This window comes from Lethenteron reissneri, unplaced genomic scaffold (genome assembly GCF_015708825.2).
Source record: "Lethenteron reissneri isolate LAM-NWPU_2019-01 unplaced genomic scaffold, ASM1570882v1 scaffold_1639, whole genome shotgun sequence".
Lineage (NCBI taxonomy): Eukaryota > Metazoa > Chordata > Hyperoartia > Petromyzontiformes > Petromyzontidae > Lethenteron > Lethenteron reissneri.
In genome coordinates, this window is record NW_026891376.1 from 5123948 (window position 1) to 5143204 (window position 19257).

At 44.7% G+C, this 19257-nt stretch overlaps 1 protein-coding gene across 1 annotated transcript in view; it reads left to right on the forward strand.

Moving 5' to 3' along the window:
- LOC133362981 (uncharacterized) overlaps nucleotides 1-19257 on the forward strand; it is a 439193-nt gene that overhangs the window by 200925 nt on the left and 219011 nt on the right. The gene's annotated exons all lie outside the window — the stretch shown is intronic.

Sequence of the window (19257 nt, forward strand, 5' to 3'; positions counted from 1 at the left end):
ACAAGTACGACACTAAACCATCCCAATCCTATCAGACAAAGCCTACTGAGGTATCAAGTTACGGTGAAACCTTGGATTGCGAGCATTATTCGTTCCGGAAACGTGTTTGTAATCCAAAGCACTCGTATATCAGTTGTGATCACGTGATGCTCGGCAGACAAAGCGTATACGTACTACTCGTATTGCAAGACCTCGCTCGTTTATCAAATTAATATTAAAAATTTTTGCTCGTCTTACAAAACACTCGCAGACCAAATTACTCGCAATCCAAGGTTTTACTGTATTTTTCAGAAGAGACCTCGCCACCGCAAATGGAAGCTCAACAAAGTGGCCCATCATTTGGACATTTGTAGCGCCAAAATAATCTAAATAATCTCAACGCATGTTTCTAAATGTGAAGGGGGGAAGACTGGAGGACCCGGAGGAAAAAAAAAAATCCACGCGACCACAGCAGGAGAGACATGCAAACTCCAAATATACAGCAAGCGTCGGTATACAGCAAGCGTCGGTAGAACCCCTGACCTACATACCAATTTAAAGCTTTCATGACTGCAGGGATTCATATTCTTGGTTCTTTCGGTAAAGTCACGTAGAAGGGAAATAATAAAAATGAAACAATAAAATAAAATTCTCACGACGGCTGCTTGCGTTGTGGCCGAAACATGATAATTTTATTTTATGTTTAATTTTGATTATTTCTCTTTTACGTGACTTTACCGAAAGAAACAGGAATATATACTCCTGCATACCAGGCGAGGAAGGTAACATCTCATCACCATGGCGCTCCCCTTAAATAAAGTATCCAAGTTCAAATTGCATCATCAATTCCCGAGCTTGGGAAAGGGGTAGTCGGATAACAGCAAAAACAGTCCCAGACCACAACAAAACAACAGTCCTCAAGACAAACTTTACATTGAAATTTAACACTACACATTTGTAGTGACATAGAATTGGTCACTTAGCCAGCCTAGCGCTGGCTGCTGGCAGAGAAGGGGATCTGCAGCCTACAGCAGCCCTGACTGACAGCAGGCCACGTGATAGACCAGAGAGGGATCTCGGGGAAGGGTCAAGGAAGGGCAGACGTCGCAAACGGGTTTTGATTTCTTACCCGTACCCGGCCGCACTAGGGTCGCAGATGGGTACCCGTACCCAGCCAGGTACGGGTACCCGTTCCCTACCCGTACCCGTACCCTACCCGAAATGAGTGACAAACGGCTACTCACCAGTGACTCACGGCCTACCTGTACCCGTACCCGTACCCGGCCGCACCAGGGTCGCAAACGGGAACCCGTACCCGTACCCGGCTGGGTACGGGTAGCCAGGTATCGGGTAGGGTACGGGTATCGGGTACCTGGTTGCGACCTCTGCGGAAGGGGCACACCGAGAACCCGCTGGTAGGTTCCAGAAGCGGGCGTGACTGGTGGGCGGAGCCAGGCCACGGTGACAGTATAAGAGGGGCCCTGGGAAGGGACCTCGGGGCTGTCGTTTGGAGTGGGATCCCCGTTGTGCTGCTGGAGTCTTTACCATCGTCGCCATCTTCATCTCGGCGTGGCCAGTCAGGCACTCTACCAGCTGTCCTGACTGATTTCAAATCAGCACCCTGCTATCGGCATACCCAATTTTCATTGATTTTACCCGAAATTAACTCTGTCACTTATCATTGCAAGTTGTTGCGAGTCAGTGACTGCTTTAGTGTTAAAATATGGTGGTGTATTTTTAGGATAGTGTGTTTATAATATCATTGTATGTAGATATCCACATTTATGTAATATTTTTCTTCAGCAGTTTTTATTGAAAATGCAATATTTGATATCTCAAAAACCTGATGGGATAGACAAAAACTGATGCCAGATTTGAAATCAGCACCCCAAAATTACCTTAAACCCGTTGGAAAACCTTATGTCAGAAAAAGTGTGTTGACCAGTGTAATATTTGGTCGCGAAAGCCTGGCGTGGTGATTCCAGGGCCGGATGAAGTTTTTTTTTAGGCCCTAGGCACTTCTGTTTCGTAGGCCTTCAGTGATCACTTTCTGCAGTTGGTTCTGCTGCTGCTCCATTTTACTACCGATGCTGTCACTCGCTTGTTTCACCGTCGTCTTCGTCCAGCTGCTGAACAGATGTCGTTACCGCTGACACGTTCATGATTTAGTCTGTGCCCTCATTTGATGGGTCGCAAATAAGCAGATTTAACCATAATAGAGGTTTTTGGGTTAGATCTCATAAAAATGCGTCGTTAAACCCACCACCCGACAGCCAATTAATAAGGTTTGTCACGTAAACAGAACATGCCAATTTGTTACTAGTACAGCACCACCGGAGTGTTGGAGAGTAAATCCGCAACATTTACAATCGGAGCACGAGGTTCCGCCATTAATTACAACCGGCATCATCAGGCGACAGACAGATTTGTGGAGAAATTCCTCCTGTTTCGTTTTTAAATACGGGGATGAATATGATGCGGTGACTTGTGAGCCAATGAGGTGCGAAGGCCAGGGGGGAGGGAGGATACTTCACACCAGAAAATTAGAGAAAAATGGCGAATCAAGCGGATGAAGCTGGTCTCTTTGCTGGCGTTCCTCAAAAGATGCAGGGATTAAATGGTAACGCCACACATTCATTGACTTCTGCCGATGGGTCTCCAGACAGCGCCAGGCACTTTTCAACGGTTGATGGAGTTGGTCTTGACCGGTCTTCAATGGGACCTCTGCTTGATTTACTTGGACGACGTCATCGTCTGCGGTCGCTCTCTTTGGGGGAAGGGGACATTCACAGTGGTTGGCACTGCTTTTTTCACGTGTAAGGGTTAGGCCTGGCGGCCAACCCTGGTGGCAGTCGGCAAGGGAGGCGGCGCAAGCGGCAACTGCGGCACAAGCGGCCGCGTCCGCTCGCTTGCTGAACGAACGGGGCCAGGCAGCAGGAGGTCGTTCTCGCGTTCCCACTCGCAGCAGGGGACAGCGTCGGGTTGCATTGCCCGCAGCACACGCGTGTGCACACACACACGCACACACGTGCACACACACGTGCACGCACGCGCGCACATGAGGGCGACGCGTTCATGGACGACTCGCATCGGCACGTTCTTTATTGGGGCAAATGGAGCGGTATGCAGGTGACCCCTGACTTACAACGGTTCAACTTGTGACCCCCCCCACCCTCACTTTTATGACCTTTCTTATAGTGATAGACCCCCACAGTATAGTATATACATAGTAGTGTATAGTGTAGTGTATACTAGTGTGAAGTGTATTGTATAGTATTATATAGTAGTGTAGAGTAGTGTAGTGTATATCAGTGTAGTGTAGTGTATAGTAGTGTAGTATTATATAGTAGTGTAGTGTATAGTAGTATAATATATAGTAGTATAAACAGTAGTGTATAGTAGTGTAGTGTATAGAAGTGTAGTGTATAGTAGTGTAGTATATAGTAGTGTATAGTGTAGTGTATAGTAGTGTAGTGTATAGTAGTGTAGTATATAGTAGTGTAGTATTATATAGTAATGTAGTGTATAGTAGTATAGTAGTGTAGTATATAGTAGTGTAGTATTATATAGTAATGTAGTGTATAGTAGTATAGTATATAGTAGTATAAACTGTAGTGTATAGTAGTGTAGTGTAAACTGTAGTGTATAATAGTGAATAGTCGTGTAGTGTATATTAGTGTTGTATATAGTAGTGTAATGTATAGTAGTATAGTATATAGTGGTATAAACTGTAGTGTATAGTAGTGTAGTGTATAGTAGTGTAGTGTATAGTAGTGTAGTATATAGTAGTATAAACTGTAGTGTATAGTAGTGTAGTGTATAGTAGTGTAGTGTATAGTAGTATAGTATATAGTAGTATAAACTGTAGTGTATAGTAGTGTAGTGTATAGTAGTGTAGTGTATAGTAGTATAGTATATAGTAGTATAAACTGTAGTGTATAATAGTGTAGTGTTTAGTAGTGTAGTGTATAGTAGTATAAACTGCAGTGTATAGTAGTGTAGTGTATAGTAGTGTAGTGTATAGTAGTGTAGTGTATAGTAGTGTAGTGTATAGTAGTGTAGTGTATAGTTTTGTAGTGTATAGTCAGTAAGACCCCCACAGTAACGACCAAAAACTCGTATCTACGAACCGCCTAACGACTGCTACCGACGCCGAGTCGATTGACGATGCATCTGCGCGTGCCACGCTCACACTCGTCGCCAGATGGCGCTGCTGAGCTCTGCCACCGTGTTCGTGTGCCCAGGGCAGCCCGACAAGTCTGCAGCTTCGCCGAGAGACAACGCAGCGGCATCTCTCTCTCAATCAAAGCCGTAGCCAAGGAGTCAATATTGGGGGGGTGGGGACCAAATCTTCCAGGGTGTCTGGGGGTCCCAACCCAGAAAAATATCTAAATTTTAAAAATAATTTCCTGCCTAAAATATAAAAAAAATCACTAACACGCAGGGTGAACTTTTTATTTATATTTTCCAATAATGTCTAATGGTGTAATGTATTACATTGCTCTGTTTTTACTTTTTTACCATTTCTTGTTTCATTGTATGTAATGTTTGAGATTAGGGATTAATAAAGTACAACCATAACCACAATCATATAAACAGCAATCTAGGCATTGATTTATATGAAGACAAATCCAGATATTGTGGCCAAAGTTTAGCAAATTGTTATTTTTATTTACGTAGCATAGCAATCTTCTTGGTTCTTTCGGTAAAGTCACGTAGAATGGAAATAATAAAATGATAAAATAAAACATAATACAATAATTCTCACGACGTTTCGGCCACAACGCAAGTAGCCGTCCTCAGGTGAAGACCAGGTCTGTTGGGGAGACAGCATTCAGACACTGTCTCCCCGACAGACCTGGTCTTCACCTGAGGACGGCTGCTTGCGTTGTGGCCGAAACGTCGTGAGAATTATTTTATGAAGTTTTATTTTTATTATTTTATTACTTCCCTTTTACGTGGCGACTTTACCGAAAGAACCAAGAAGATGAATCTCTGCAGTCACGAAAGCTTTAAATCGAAATTTAGCATAGCAATGTTTTTTTAAATGGCAATGTATTGGGGGGACATTTTGAGCATATTTGAATATTGGGGATGTGTCCCCCGCCCCCAATATATATTATAATTACGGCCTTGCTCTCAACACGCTTCACTTCTTTGTAAATTTTCTTCAAATTCAGAAATCGTTTCGCTGCCACGTCCAAGAAGAGGAAACGTGACGTGCTGCGCAGAAAAGTACTTGAGGATTTTCAAATGTTAGCGTTTGTTTTTTACTTAATAAGTGTTTGTAACGGTTGAGTTAAAATTAATGTTTGTTCGGGTTTTCATTTATTTTCACTGTCAATTGTGGTATTTCAACGGTGTGTAATGTTTTTTCCAGGAACGGAACCCCAATGTTGAACGTTGCCTCCTATGAGAAACGAGGGGTTCGACCTGCGACGGGTTCACTTGCGACCGTCGTGCAGGAGCCAATTAGGTCGTAGGTCAGTTAAACACGTCGACATTCGCGACCAATATCCTCCATCATGCAGGTTTTTGGAGTTAAATATGTCGTGGATTTGCTATCCAACACACAACCAGTGTAGTGCTGTACTAGTGTTGTGTGGTAGAAAGGACGCTGAAGCCGGTCGTGTAGGGGCTGACGCCAAACTGTTTATTAAGGGCTTGCGCCTAACTCGGGGGAAGGGGTTAACACAACGGTTCTTAATTAATCTCCCCAGGGCAAGGGTACTGGGAGTTCCCTACACCCCACCAGGCTATCGGGCTCTTCCCACATCACTGACCGAGGGTTCAGCCAACTCGGCCAGCCGGGCAAAGCAGCCCCCCTTTAGCCTGGCTCTCTACCCTCTATCCCGGAGCCTCCTACTCCCCTAACACTCACTCCTCTGATTCACCGCGAAGACCCCGTCTACGTCACGGGTCTTCCCTCAAATACCCCGGGGGGCATGACGTCACTTTTCCCTGACGGCATTCCCCCCGAGGCGAGTGTGACCTGACGTCAGCACTCCACTCCTCAACACTAGTAACGAATTGGAAAGTTCTGTTTACGTGACAAACCTTACTCATTGGCTGCATCGGGTGGTGGCGGTTTAACGACGTGTTTATGTTTATGTGATCTAACCCAAAAAAACTATATTACGAAACGTCGTACTCAGATTGTAAATGTGGATTTGCTCTCCAACACACAACCGGTATCGTGCCGTACCAGTAACTAGTTGGCATGTTCTGTTTACGTGACAAACCTTACTAATTTGCTGCATTGGTTTGTGGCGGGTTTAAGGAGACAACATTTATATTTACGCAAACCATTCCAAAACAACCGATATTATGGATATTCAGATTGTCAATGTTGTGGATTAGCTCCAACACAACCGGTGTGCGGCTATACTAGTAACGAATTGCCACGTTCTGTTTGCGTGACACTGATTCCAAGAACACAGGATGAGATGTTACTATCCTTTGTGCAAGCACTTCCAAGAGTTCATGAACAGTGAGCCTGGTGAAATTTGGGGAGCGCATCGTCAGTAGTGTACCTTTGGTTCCTAGGGTGTTTCGGCCTTTCATACTATACACCAGAGGTGTGGACTCGAGTCATGTGACTTGGACTCGAGTCAGACTCGAGTCATGAATTTGATGACTTCAGACTCGACTTGGACTTGCATAACAATGACTTTGTCCCACCTCTGAGGTGTGGACTCGAGTCATGTGACTTGGACTCGAGTCAGACTCGAGTCATGAATTTGATGACTTCAGACTCGACTTGGACTTGCATAACAATGACTTTGTCCCACCTCTGCTATACACCCTCCCCAAAGGCGGTCAGCGACAGGGTGATCAATCCTACGCTCGCGTCCCATTCCCAATTAGTCATAGGAGTTGCCTTGTTGTTGATAGCCAACATCCCATGGGACTATGCATGGCAGGGGCGTCCTCCTCCCTGAGTCAAGCATTGTTGACCGCATACCTCCTGGCCCTCTCACTTTGGGGCCCAGCTGGGGTCTCTAAACCTTATTAATTGTCTGGGTCGGGTGGTGGCGGGTTTAACGACACAACATTTATATATTTACGCGATACATACCAAAAAAGTATACAGGGTGCTTAAAAAAAATGTTAACACTTCAGAGAATTTGCAACAATACCACGCAAGAAATGTGCTGCCTCCGGCCTCTGGAGTCAACCTGATTCCAGGCACGTGTTGGCAACGATGGCGAACAAGTGGAGACTCTTTGACTTTTAGAAGCTATTAACATTACATTTGTTCTCATGTTACAGTGCATTATCCGTTCTTTTTCCATTAAAAACAATAGTCCCATATAAGTGTTACCATTTTTATACGCTTTTATTTAACTCACTCCGTCTGTTGTCGTATCCTCAAAAAAACTTGTAACTCAATTTTTACCCACTTCCCAATGTACTATCGACTGCAAACTTGAAATACCTATGTCATACTGATGACAGGACTATATTCTATCATAAAACATCCAAAACATATATTTTAAAACATGTTACATGCTTTTATTTAACTTACTCTGTGTGGTGTCATATAATCAAATCTTGTAACTCAATTTTAACCGTATTTCCCATGTCATATCGACTGCAAAACTTGGTATAGGTGTGTCATACTGTTGGCAAGACTATATTCTATCATTAAAATTTTTTAATATATAGTTTTAAACATTTTACACGCTTATATTTAACTCACTCTGTCTGTTGTTGTATCATCAAATCTTGTAATTCAATTTTAACCGTATTCCCAATGTCGTATCGACTGCAAACTTGGTATAGGTATGTCATACAGATGACAATACTTTATACTATCATAAAATTTTAAAAGTATATATTTTTAAATAATCTTTTTTACGGATCAAATTGTTGACGCTCAACTCACGTTGCCTGTAAATCACCACGGTCCTTCACGTTACGGCAAGCCTCTGGGAGCCACGCCGAGGGGGGGGGGGGCATGTGGAAGGAGGGGAGGGGCGATGGGGGAAGGGGGCAGGGGGAGGGGCAGCTCGGACAGTACATTTCATGAAAGCGTGTTTTAAAAAAAAAGTATTTTTAAATATGTTATTATATTTGAAGCACCCTGCATATTATGATGAAGTCACGTAGATAGAAAAAAATTAAATAAAAAAACTACGACGTTTTGATCACAACACGTGACGATCGCTTGTATTGGTGATCGAAATGTCGTAGTTTTTATTGTATTTATTTTATCTTTTCTATCTACGTGACTTTACCGAAAGAACCAAAGAATGTGAATTCCTGCAGTCACGAAAGTTTTAAGTCAGTGGATTTACACATCGGTGTGCGGCTGTAATAGTAACGAATTGCCACGTTTAATTTACGTGACACTAAAACTTACTAATTTGCTGTGTCGGGTGGCGGTGGGTTTAACGACACAACATTTATATATTTACTCGATCTAACCCCAAAACAATCTCTATCATAGGTCGTTGGTGCGGTGGGTGAGTTGGGGGGGGGGTCACCTGTGACTGGGCATTGGGCTCGTCCATCCAGCTACCAGCTACTAATTATAACACCTGTTCTAGTGATCATCCAGCTACCAGCTACTAATTATAACACCTGTTCTAGTGATCACCCAGCTACCAGCGACTAATTATAAAACCTGTTCTAGTGATCATCCAGCTACCAGCTACTAATTATAACACCTGTTCTAGTGATCACCCAGCTACCAGCTACTAATTATAACACCTGTTCTAGTGATCACCCAGCTACCAGCTACTAATTATAACACCTGTTCTAGTGATCACACAGCTACCAGCAACTAATTATAACACCTGTTCTAGTGATCACCCAGCTACCAGCTACTAATTATAACACCTGTTCTAGTGATCATCCAGCTACCAGCTACTAATTATAACACTGTTCTAGTGATCATCCAGCTACCAGCTACTAATTATAACACCTGTTCTAGTGATCACCCAGCTACCAGCAACTAATTATAACACCTGTTCTAGTGATCATCCAGCTACCAGATACTAATTATAACACCTGTTCTAGTGATCACCCAGCTACCAGCTACTAATTATAACACCTGTTCTAGTGATCACCCAGCTACCAGCTACATATTATAACACCTGTTCTAGTGATCACACAGCTACCAGCTACTAATTATAACACCTGTTCTAGTGATCATCCAGCTACCAGCTACTAATTATAACACCTGTTCTAGTGATCACACAGCTACCAGCTACTAATTATAACACCTGTTCTAGTGATCACCCAGCTACCAGCTACTAATTATAACACCTGTTCTAGTGATCACACAGCTACCAGCTACTAATTATAACACCTGTTCTAGTGATCACACAGCTACCAGCTACTAATTATAACACCTGTTCTAGTGATCATCCAGCTACCAGCTACTAATTATAACACCTGTTCTAGTGATCACACAGCTACCAGCTACTAATTATAACACCTGTTCTAGTGATCATCCAGCTACCAGCTACTAATTATAACACCTGTTCTAGTGATCACGCAGCTACCAGCTACTAATTATAACACCTGTTCTAGTGATCACGCAGCTACCAGCTACTAATTATAACACCTGTTCTAGTGATCACACAGCTACCAGCTACTAACTATAACACTGTTCTAGTGATCACTCAGCTACCAGCTACTAATTATAACACCTGTTCTAGTGATCATCCAGCTACCAGCTACTAATTATAACACGCTGTTCTAGTGATCATCCAGCTACCAGCTACTAATTATAACACCTGTTCTAGTGATCATCCAGCTACCAGCTACTAATTATAACACCTGTTCTAGTGATCACACAGCTACCAGCTACTAATTATAACACCTGTTCTAGTGATCACACAGCTACCAGATACTAATTGTAACACCTGTTCTAGTGATCATCCAGCTACCAGCTACTAATTATAACACCTGTTCTAGTGATCACACAGCTACCAGCTACTAATTGTAACACCTGTTCTACTGATCATCCAGCTACCAGCTACTAATTATAACACCTGTTCTAGTGATCACACAGCTACCAGCTACTAATTGTAACACCTGTTCTAGTGATCACTCAGCTACCAGCTACTAATTATAACACCTGTTCTAGTGATCACCCAGCTACCAGCTACTAATTATAACACCTGTTCTAGTGATCACACAGCTACCAGCTACTAATTGTAACACCTGTTCTAGTGATCACTCAGCTACCAGCTACTAATTATAACACCTGTTCTAGTGATCACCCAGCTACCAGCTACTAATTATAACACATGTTCTAGTGACCATCCAGCTACCAGCTACTAATTATAACACCTGTTCTAGTGATCATCCAGCTACCAGCTACTAATTATAACACCTGTTCTAGTCGTCATCCAGCTACCAGCTACTAATTATGACACCTGTTCTAGTGATCATCCAGCTACCAGCTACTAATTATAACACCTGTTCTAGTGATCATCCAGCTACCAGCTACTAATTATAACACCTGTTCTAGTCGTCATCCAGCTACCAGCTACTAATTATGACACCTGTTCTAGTGATCATCCAGCTACCAGCTACTAATTATAACACCTGTTCTAGTGATCATCCAGCTACCAGCTACTAATTATAACACCTGTTCTAGTGATCACCCAGCTACCAGCTACTAATTATAACACCTGTTCTAGTGATCACCCAGCTACCAGCTACTAATTATAACACCTGTTCTAGTGACCATCCAGCTACCAGCTACTAATTATAACACCTGTTCTAGAGATCACACAGCTACCAGCTACTAATTATAACACCTGTTCTAGTGATCACGCAGCTACCAGCTACTAATTATAACACCTGTTCTAGTGATCACCCAGCTACCAGCTACTAATTATAACATCTGTTCTAGTGATCACACAGCTACCAGCTACTAATTATAACACCTGTTCTAGTGATCACCCATCTACCAGCTACTCGGACCACCACATCGACCTTTTGCTCATCACTGAGACCTGGTGCAGGCAAGACTCCCCGCCAGCTATCTCTCTGGAAGTTGCGCCCCCAGGATACAAGGTTCTACATAAACCTCGCGCAACTAACCAGCGGGGTGGTGGCTTAGCGATCGTTTACAATGCTCACTTGAAAATTAAAGAGCTCCATCTACCAATGGCTCAGGCCACATTCGAGGTCCAGTCCGTATCCCTTACTACTAACAACGAGTGCTTTAACATTATTTCCATCTATCGCCCTCCAGATGGCAGCATCAACACCTTCGTAAATGAGCTTTCGGAATTCCTATATCTGATTCCTAACCCATCTCACAGGCTCGTGCTTACAGGCGACTTCAATTGCCCCGGCAATACCCCAGCCTCCATCGATAGTCACCTTGAGTCAACTTTGGCCTGCCATAACCTGGTCATCACAAACTCAGGCTCCACCAGAGCTTCGTCAACAAACGTTGAGAGCATGCTCGACCTGGTTCTGGAACCTAACCAGCACCGACGCATCACTGCACTGGGAGTTTTCCAAACTGGTTACTCCGACCACCGCCTTATACTTTCTTCCCTCCATTTTCCGAAGCCAATCACCATCAAATTCACCCGCAACTTGCGTAATTTTAAGGGTATCGAATTTTCTGCTTTTCGTCACCTCCTTGCAAACTCGCTTTCAATGTTATCCCCATCATCGGATCCAACCGTCTGCGCTCTCCAACTAGAAGCTGACATGAGGGCGGCGCTGGACAAACTAGCTCCATTAAAATCACGAACCGCTAGGCAGTCTTCTCACGACACTCACTGGCTCTCAAGAGATGCCATCATTGCTAAGCGAACCAGGAGGCGTCTTGAACGTATCGCATCCCGCAGTGGTCTACCTGCTGATCGACTTGCTTACAGAGTCGCCTGCAGGAAAACTAACAAACTGATCCTTGTCTCACGTTCCTCCCACATTGAGGAACGCATCAAAAAAGCAACCGGAAACCCGCGCATTCTATGGAAAACTCTCAAAGATCTTCTCCATCCTGGTAGCACCATGGTCCCTCACCTTAGCGATCCCCTTGCCTCACTGAAACTTGCCACCTCTTTTAATACTTACTTCAACAACAAGCTAATCGCCGTCGCAAACTCGTGCACGTCTACTGACACATTGCACCATTGTACCCCGCTCATGGTACCTAAAATTGTAAGCACTAACCCAGACACTCTTCTAACTATGCTAAAGCCTGTGTCTACAAAAGACGTTTTCGCTTTAATTGAATCACTTCCTTTGAAGTCATCTCCACTCGACGTGCTCCCAGGTTCCTTGTTCAAGCAATGTGCTCCGGAACTCGCCATCATGATCAGGAACATCGCAAATGCCTCCTTCTCTTCGGGGTGTTTTCCGTCCAACCTCAAATCTGGCCTGGTTTCTCCCTTGTTAAAGAAACCAAATCTAGATCCGGATGACCCATCTAGTTATCGTCCCATCACTAACCTCTCAAACCTCTCTAAACTCCTTGAACGACTAGCCCTCGCCCAGCTACAACCACACGTCACCTCCTCCGCAAACTACTGCAACTTCCAGTCAGCTTACCGTCAAAACTATTCCACAGAAACAGCACTCACTAGGGTGCTCGATGACATTTTAACGATCGTTGATTCCGGCTCAACTGTTGCACTTGTAAGTCTGGACATTTCGTCAGCCTTCGACACCATCAACCATTCGCTCCTTACTTCCCTCCTGAAATCCGACTTCGGTATATGCGGCTCAGCACTCAAGTGGATAGCTTCGTACCTTTCTGACCGGCAATCCTCAGTCAGGGTGGGCATGTCCACATCGCCTGAAACAAGAGCATTATGCGGGGTTCCCCAGGGCTCTGTTCTAGGTCCCCTGCTCTTCACAGCCTACACTTCCCCGATCGGCCGACTCATTGCAAGCTTCGGTGTTAAGCATCACTCATACGCGGATGACACGATTCTATTCACCGCCATCGATTCTAGCAATGCATCTGGATTCGAGAGGCTCTCGGAATGTACCACCGCCGTGCAACAATGGTTCACTGCACACAACCTAGCCCTTAATCCGAAAAAGTCAGTGGCCATCATGTTAGGTACCAAGCAACGTCTCAATTCAGCAGCACTCCCCACACACATACACATCTTTGGTCATAGCATCAAGTTCACCAACCACTTCAGCTACCTCGGTGTCATCCTAGATTCAACTTTATCCTTCGACCGTCAAACCAACCATATCATCAGCTCATGTAACTTTCACCTGAAGGCTCTTAGACACATACGTCCTCTCATCTCTACTGAAATTGCCAACACTTTGGCATGTTGCATAGTTGGGTCTCGCCTTGACTATTGTAACTCCGTCCTTGTCCGGACCTCCGCTGGCAACCTAAGGAAGCTTCAAAGACTACAAAATAACCTAGCACGCGTCGTCATTGCCCACACTCATCCCCGCCTCGACTCACTAGCTCGTCTCCGCGCTCTCAACTGGCTCCCCATTGCCAGTAGGGTCACATACAAGACCGCCTGCCTCTGCCACAATGCCTTCATATCCACCTGCCCGCCATATCTTTCTTCATTACTGACAACTTGCAGCTCAGCACATGGCAGATGCCTGCGCAGCGCGACTCACGACCTCCTCTCAATACCAAGATCCAGGATGGTCATGTCTACGCGCCGCTTCTCGGTGGCAGCCCCAACAGTCTGGAACGATATCCCTCTGCACATTCGCAGCATCACCTCAATCGCCTCCTTCAAGAGACACTTAAAAACTCACCTCTACAATCATGCTTTTGAGCGACTCTGAGCTTGGCTCCGCGCCTCTGAGTTGCGGCCACTACGTCTGCAAATTTGCGCGCGTTACAAATTGTATTATTATTATTACTAATTATAACACCTGTTCTAGTGATCATCCAGCTACCAGCTACTAATTATAACATCTGTTCTAGTGATCATCCAGCCACCTGCTCTTAATTCTCTCAACCTGTTGTATTTTATAAAATATCTCAACAGTTACCTACAAATGTAAGTAATATAGTAAATACCAATTCACTTTAATTAAATCTGGCATAATGATTACCTTATCGTTGCTCATGGATGCTTGGCTTTGCTGAAACAGCACACTATGATCATATCATTTGCAGTCTGTGGTGCTGCTCACAGCGGGTGGAGGAGGGCCAAATTTCAACAATTTTCGATGAACTGATACAGCCGCTCATTAAATATCTTGCGATAAAAACTGCTGATTGTTTATTTTTAAATCATGCGAACGTGAGCCAGGAAAATAACTTGCCAACCCAATATTTTTTTAACTTTTATGTACTTTTTTATGATATATATAGAAATAATTATTATTTTTGGGTCTTTCGGTAAAGTCACATAGATAGAAAAAAAACAATCACGACGTTTCGATTGCAACACGAGCAATCGTCTTCAGGTGAAAAAATACAGCGAGCGAGCTGCTGAAGCAGGATGTTATATAGGCCTGAGATGGGTGCAGCCCAAGGGTAAGTGGGCGGGGTTAGAGTTAGTATTTGCATGTAAATGTAAGATCGGTGGGCGCCCTGAGGCTGTGAGGGTTGCCATTGTATTGAGAGAGATTAGTATGTCGATGTATTGTGAGAATGGAGGGCGCCCTGAGGCTGTGAAGGTAGCAATTGTATTGTGAAAAAACCAGCGCCACATCGAGGGAAAGGAGCATTGGTGACTGTGCTAGTGTAATAAGTGGCTCCAACACGGCAAAACTTTATTTAAGATTTATTAAAGGTTCATGCACAGTCATGACTCCTCTCGTTCCCGCGGATGCCGTTGTTGCTCTCCGGCTAAAGCAGTGAACTATTTGTCTTTTGTCAACGTGACACTTTTTTACTGATTGGCCGTGTCGGGTGGTGGAGGGTTACGACACATTTATAAATAACGCGATCTAAACCCAAAAACGTTGATTATGAATAATATTGGTCGCGAAAGCCTACGTGTTAAACTGTATGACAGTATGTAAAGTGTAACCCCTCAATTATGCAGGAGATGGCGCTTGCTTATTACACTAGTAAGACATCCAGCCTGTCAATGCAAAGACCTCCCACCTGTCAATGCAACTCAGAGAGTCGTAAATAACTGCTAACATCGGCAGGTAGGATGGAAACATCAGAGCCAGTTATGACCTTTTATTATTTTTTTATCCGCGTGATTTTACCGAAAGACTCAAAGAGTATGAATTCTTGCAGTCACGAAAGCTTTAAGTCAAGATGGAAAGAATTGTTGCACAAGATTTTAACTTTATTGTTACAATCGTCACGTTTGTCACGTCGAAAGAACACATTTCGTCGTGATCAACTGTCCACGCGTCATGTTGCACCACAAGGCTACACTGCATCACGACTCTGCTGTATTTACTGTTCAACTTTTCTACGACAGATATAACATTGATTTGGAGCTTTCGTGACTGCAAGAATTACTCTTTGGTTCTTTCGGTAAAGTCACGTAGAAAGAAAAATGAATTAAATAATAGCATACGACGTTTCGATGGCAACACAAGCAATCATCATCAGGTACAAATGAAAGAGGAAACAACCCTAGTAAAAGGTAGGGTATTGACTGTTATGTTAGCCCACTCTCTGTGTTGTATTGTATTATATTTCTAAGTTCACTAGGTTTGTTTTTTATTTTATTTGTACCTGGTGATGATTGCTTGTGTTGCAATCGAAACGTCGTATGCTAATATTTAATTTATTTTTATTTCTACGTGACTTTACCGAAAGAACCAAACAGTTATAACGTTATCCTATCCCGCACCTCCAATTGGCACGGTGAGCTACATACGGTACGAAAGAAGATCAACATACATATGAAAATAACTTGGGACGAGGTAAGTATCGCTCAACTTCATAGTTTATTCGCAGTTAACGTGCAAGCACATAGAGACCACCATACTTATAGAGGCTTCACTCCAGAATGTGCCCCGAGCGTTCTCTCTGGCCCCTTATATATCTATATCTACCACCTTTCTAGCAGGTTCTACTCTTTCTTCCAATCCCCTTTATCCTTTTCCAACGTTTATCAACCTGTTCCTTATTAATCATTTTAATCTTCCCACCTCTTACCTTTGCACCGATGGGGCCGTCCATAAATGACGTCACGCGATTTTGGACGATTTTTGACTCCCCCCCCCCTCGTCACACGGCGTCACAAAAAGTTAAACCCCCCCCCCCTCAAATATGACGTCACAAAGCTCTGCCCCCTCCCCCCAAAACCATATTCCCATTTTGAAAATAAAACATGCTTCAAATCGCTTTAAACTAGTGTATTGTCATTGTAGTGCGTATTTAATGTGGCGCTGCACTCTGATGTTGTAGGAGTGTTGTTATAGCAATTAGTGTTGTTATAACAATTATATACTTATTTAAAGTTGCGCATTTTTATGTGACGTCACATTTCTCACCCCCCCCCCCCTCGTCACGCACCGCCACAAATGTCTGACCCCCCCCCCTTCTCTAGGTGCATGACATCATTTATGTACGGTCCCAATATGAATTAAATGCTCCGATTTCTTCCAATCAGATCAGTCGGTTTACAGTGGCTCTGCTACTTTTAAACTCGGCCTGCCTGTGAAGTCGTCAAAACGTCTGGCAGGCTACCCCCCCCCCCCCCCCCACACACATACATAGGTTTGGCCGTCAGGCCTAACCCTTACACATATGTAATGCGAACATAAACGGGGTGGTTGCTGGCCTCCGGCGCCAATCACACGGCCCGGAGCATTGGGGGGCGGAGCCTGGTCGGCGGAGCGTGTGGGAGGAGCCACTGCTCACCTCGGCTCCAATGGGAGACGAGGTGAACGGGGTGCGGAGACGGGGGCAGTATGGGAAGGAGGAGTCAGGGTCACGTGATGGGAAGGATATAGGGAGAGAGCCGGAAGAGATTGGGGGGGTTGGAACAGAGTGAGAATAGGGGAAGCCACGCTGGGCAGTGCTGGAGAAGCGGCGCCATCTGCCACGTGGTCGCAGACCTACGCACACCATCGGCCAGCGGTGTGCGTGGGGTAGACGGGGCTAGCGGTGTGTGAGGGGCTAGCAGAGTGTGCGGGGCACACGTGGCTAGCGAGTGACTAGCGGAGTGTGCGGGGCACACGGAGCGAGCGGTGTGGCTGGCGGCGTGTGCGGGGCACACGGAGAGAGCGGAGCGGCCACCAGCGAGTGCGGGCCACACGGAGCGTGCGCGGGGCGCATGGTGGAGGCGGCGCGGGTCCGGCCGAGGACCAGCGGGGTGCGATACGAAGAACCTAAATAAACGACAACGGAGACCAAGAGATCCTGACAGTGTCGTTTATTACGCATACATACACTGCAGGTCAGGCAGCGCTTGCTGATGTTGTAGCAACATTGGATACCTAGTGAGACGCATTTTTTTACTGTGGTTACACTTTCGAGAGCTTGTTTAAATCAATGGACGTTGCTCCAGAAATAAACTTCTGATTCCGAAGTGTACAATACGTGTGTGTGTATGCCATGTGCGGACGTTCTGATTTTCTTGCCATTGTCTTCTCCTTCGCCCTCGAGGGAAACTTTTCACTCTTTTCTCCCGCTCGGTTTTCGCCATTGAATGCCTCAACCAAGGTAATTAACTACGGATATGTTTCCTGTGGAAATTCTCAAATTTTTGGAAGATATATAGACAGGTTAAATGTAGTATTAACGATTTGATTTAAAAAGGGAAGATAAATCATTGAAACATTAATAAGAACGTGTGTATCTGTATGTGTAAAATAGATTTGAAGCTTTCATGACTGCAAGGATTCATATTCTTGGGTTTTTTCGGTAAAGTCACGTAGGTAAAAGATTAAAATTAATAAAAGTAAAATAAATAAATAAATCACGACGTTTCGGAGGCAACACAAGCCTCCGTCTTCAGGTGGAACCGTCACAGCACGCTCGCTGTATCAAGTAAATGAGAAATTCCAAGAGATCCGACCCCGTATATATACTGGTTGAGGGGGGAGGAGCCAGGGCAGGCCCCTGGATAGGAGTTTTTTCTATTATTATGGTAAAGTTGGTGCGGCTGAAGCTACGGCTAGTCTGCATAACGAAGGACTGAGCCTTTGTTATGTAGACTGGCTGAGAGGGGGGGAGGGTGCCAGAGTTGTTAAAGTGCAGCTGCTGCTAATGGGACCCGAGCCCCTGTCATGTAGATGGTTAAAGCACAAAAGCAGGTCAGGAAGAAACAGCCTCCTGCTACGTTGCTTGGTGGGTAAAACTTAAAGCAGGAAGCCAGTGTGTGAAAAAAGAAGCTAAACATGATAAAACAAAACTGGCTGTCTATCAGTAAACTGTACAGTAACTAAAGAACAGTTGTCTGTCAAATAAGATGGTCCAAATATGCGTAGTTAAATCTTTTTTGCATGGTTAATAACATATTTCCAATGATTACTCAGTTTGTACCCATCATCACGGTTGAAGTTATGTCTGTGTTTGTATATTTGGATGGCTTCGTGTAAAAACCTTTGATGGTAGCCAGGAGGTTTGCAGAGCACCTTGGTCTCGGAAAAGATGAAACGTCATGTCTCTGATCGTGTCCGTGAGCACAAGTCAGATCTGAAACACGGCAGAACTGATTCTTCCGCCGTTGCCGATCATTGCTACAACGCTGTGGGCTCTCATGAAACAGGGAAGACTCCGGCGAAATAGGGGAGAAATATGAGGTGCATGGGTGATGGTGAAGGTAAGGTTTGAGGCGTGCCGGGTGACCATACCAACGGTGACATTGCGACCGGTTTACCTTGACAGTTTCGACCAGGCCCTGCCATGGCCGATGGAATTTAGAAGAGGTATGTAATGGGACCTGCAGGCAATGCAGCCACGCATTGTCGCCATCTGCCCAGGGAAGCGTGTGATCCCGTCGCATTTTATTTTGCTTGTTAGCGGCCCAGGCTTTCGAGGTGTTCGCCGCTGCCGCTGTCCACGCTTCATGCAGTCGGTCGATCATGACCTGTAAAGATGCCAGCCAATTTGATGCGCCTGTGGAAGCCTTGCCCAGCTGTGTTTCTACGGGAGGTTCATGTTGATTTGAAGCTTTCGTGACTGCAGGAATCCATACTCTTTGGTTCTTTCGGTAAAGTCACGTAGGTAGAAAAATTAAATTAAACAACAAATAATATATTAAGACGTTTCGATCGCTGAACCAGCGAAAGACCTGTTACAACAGCTATTTTGCTGAAGGGAGAAAATCCCGTGGAGGCATGTGGGGCCGGCCTATATGCTGCCAAGACTCCTGGAATATGGAAATCTCAGTCTGTTTGGCAGAGCGTTGCTGCTAAGGTTCTGTTTGGCTGTTC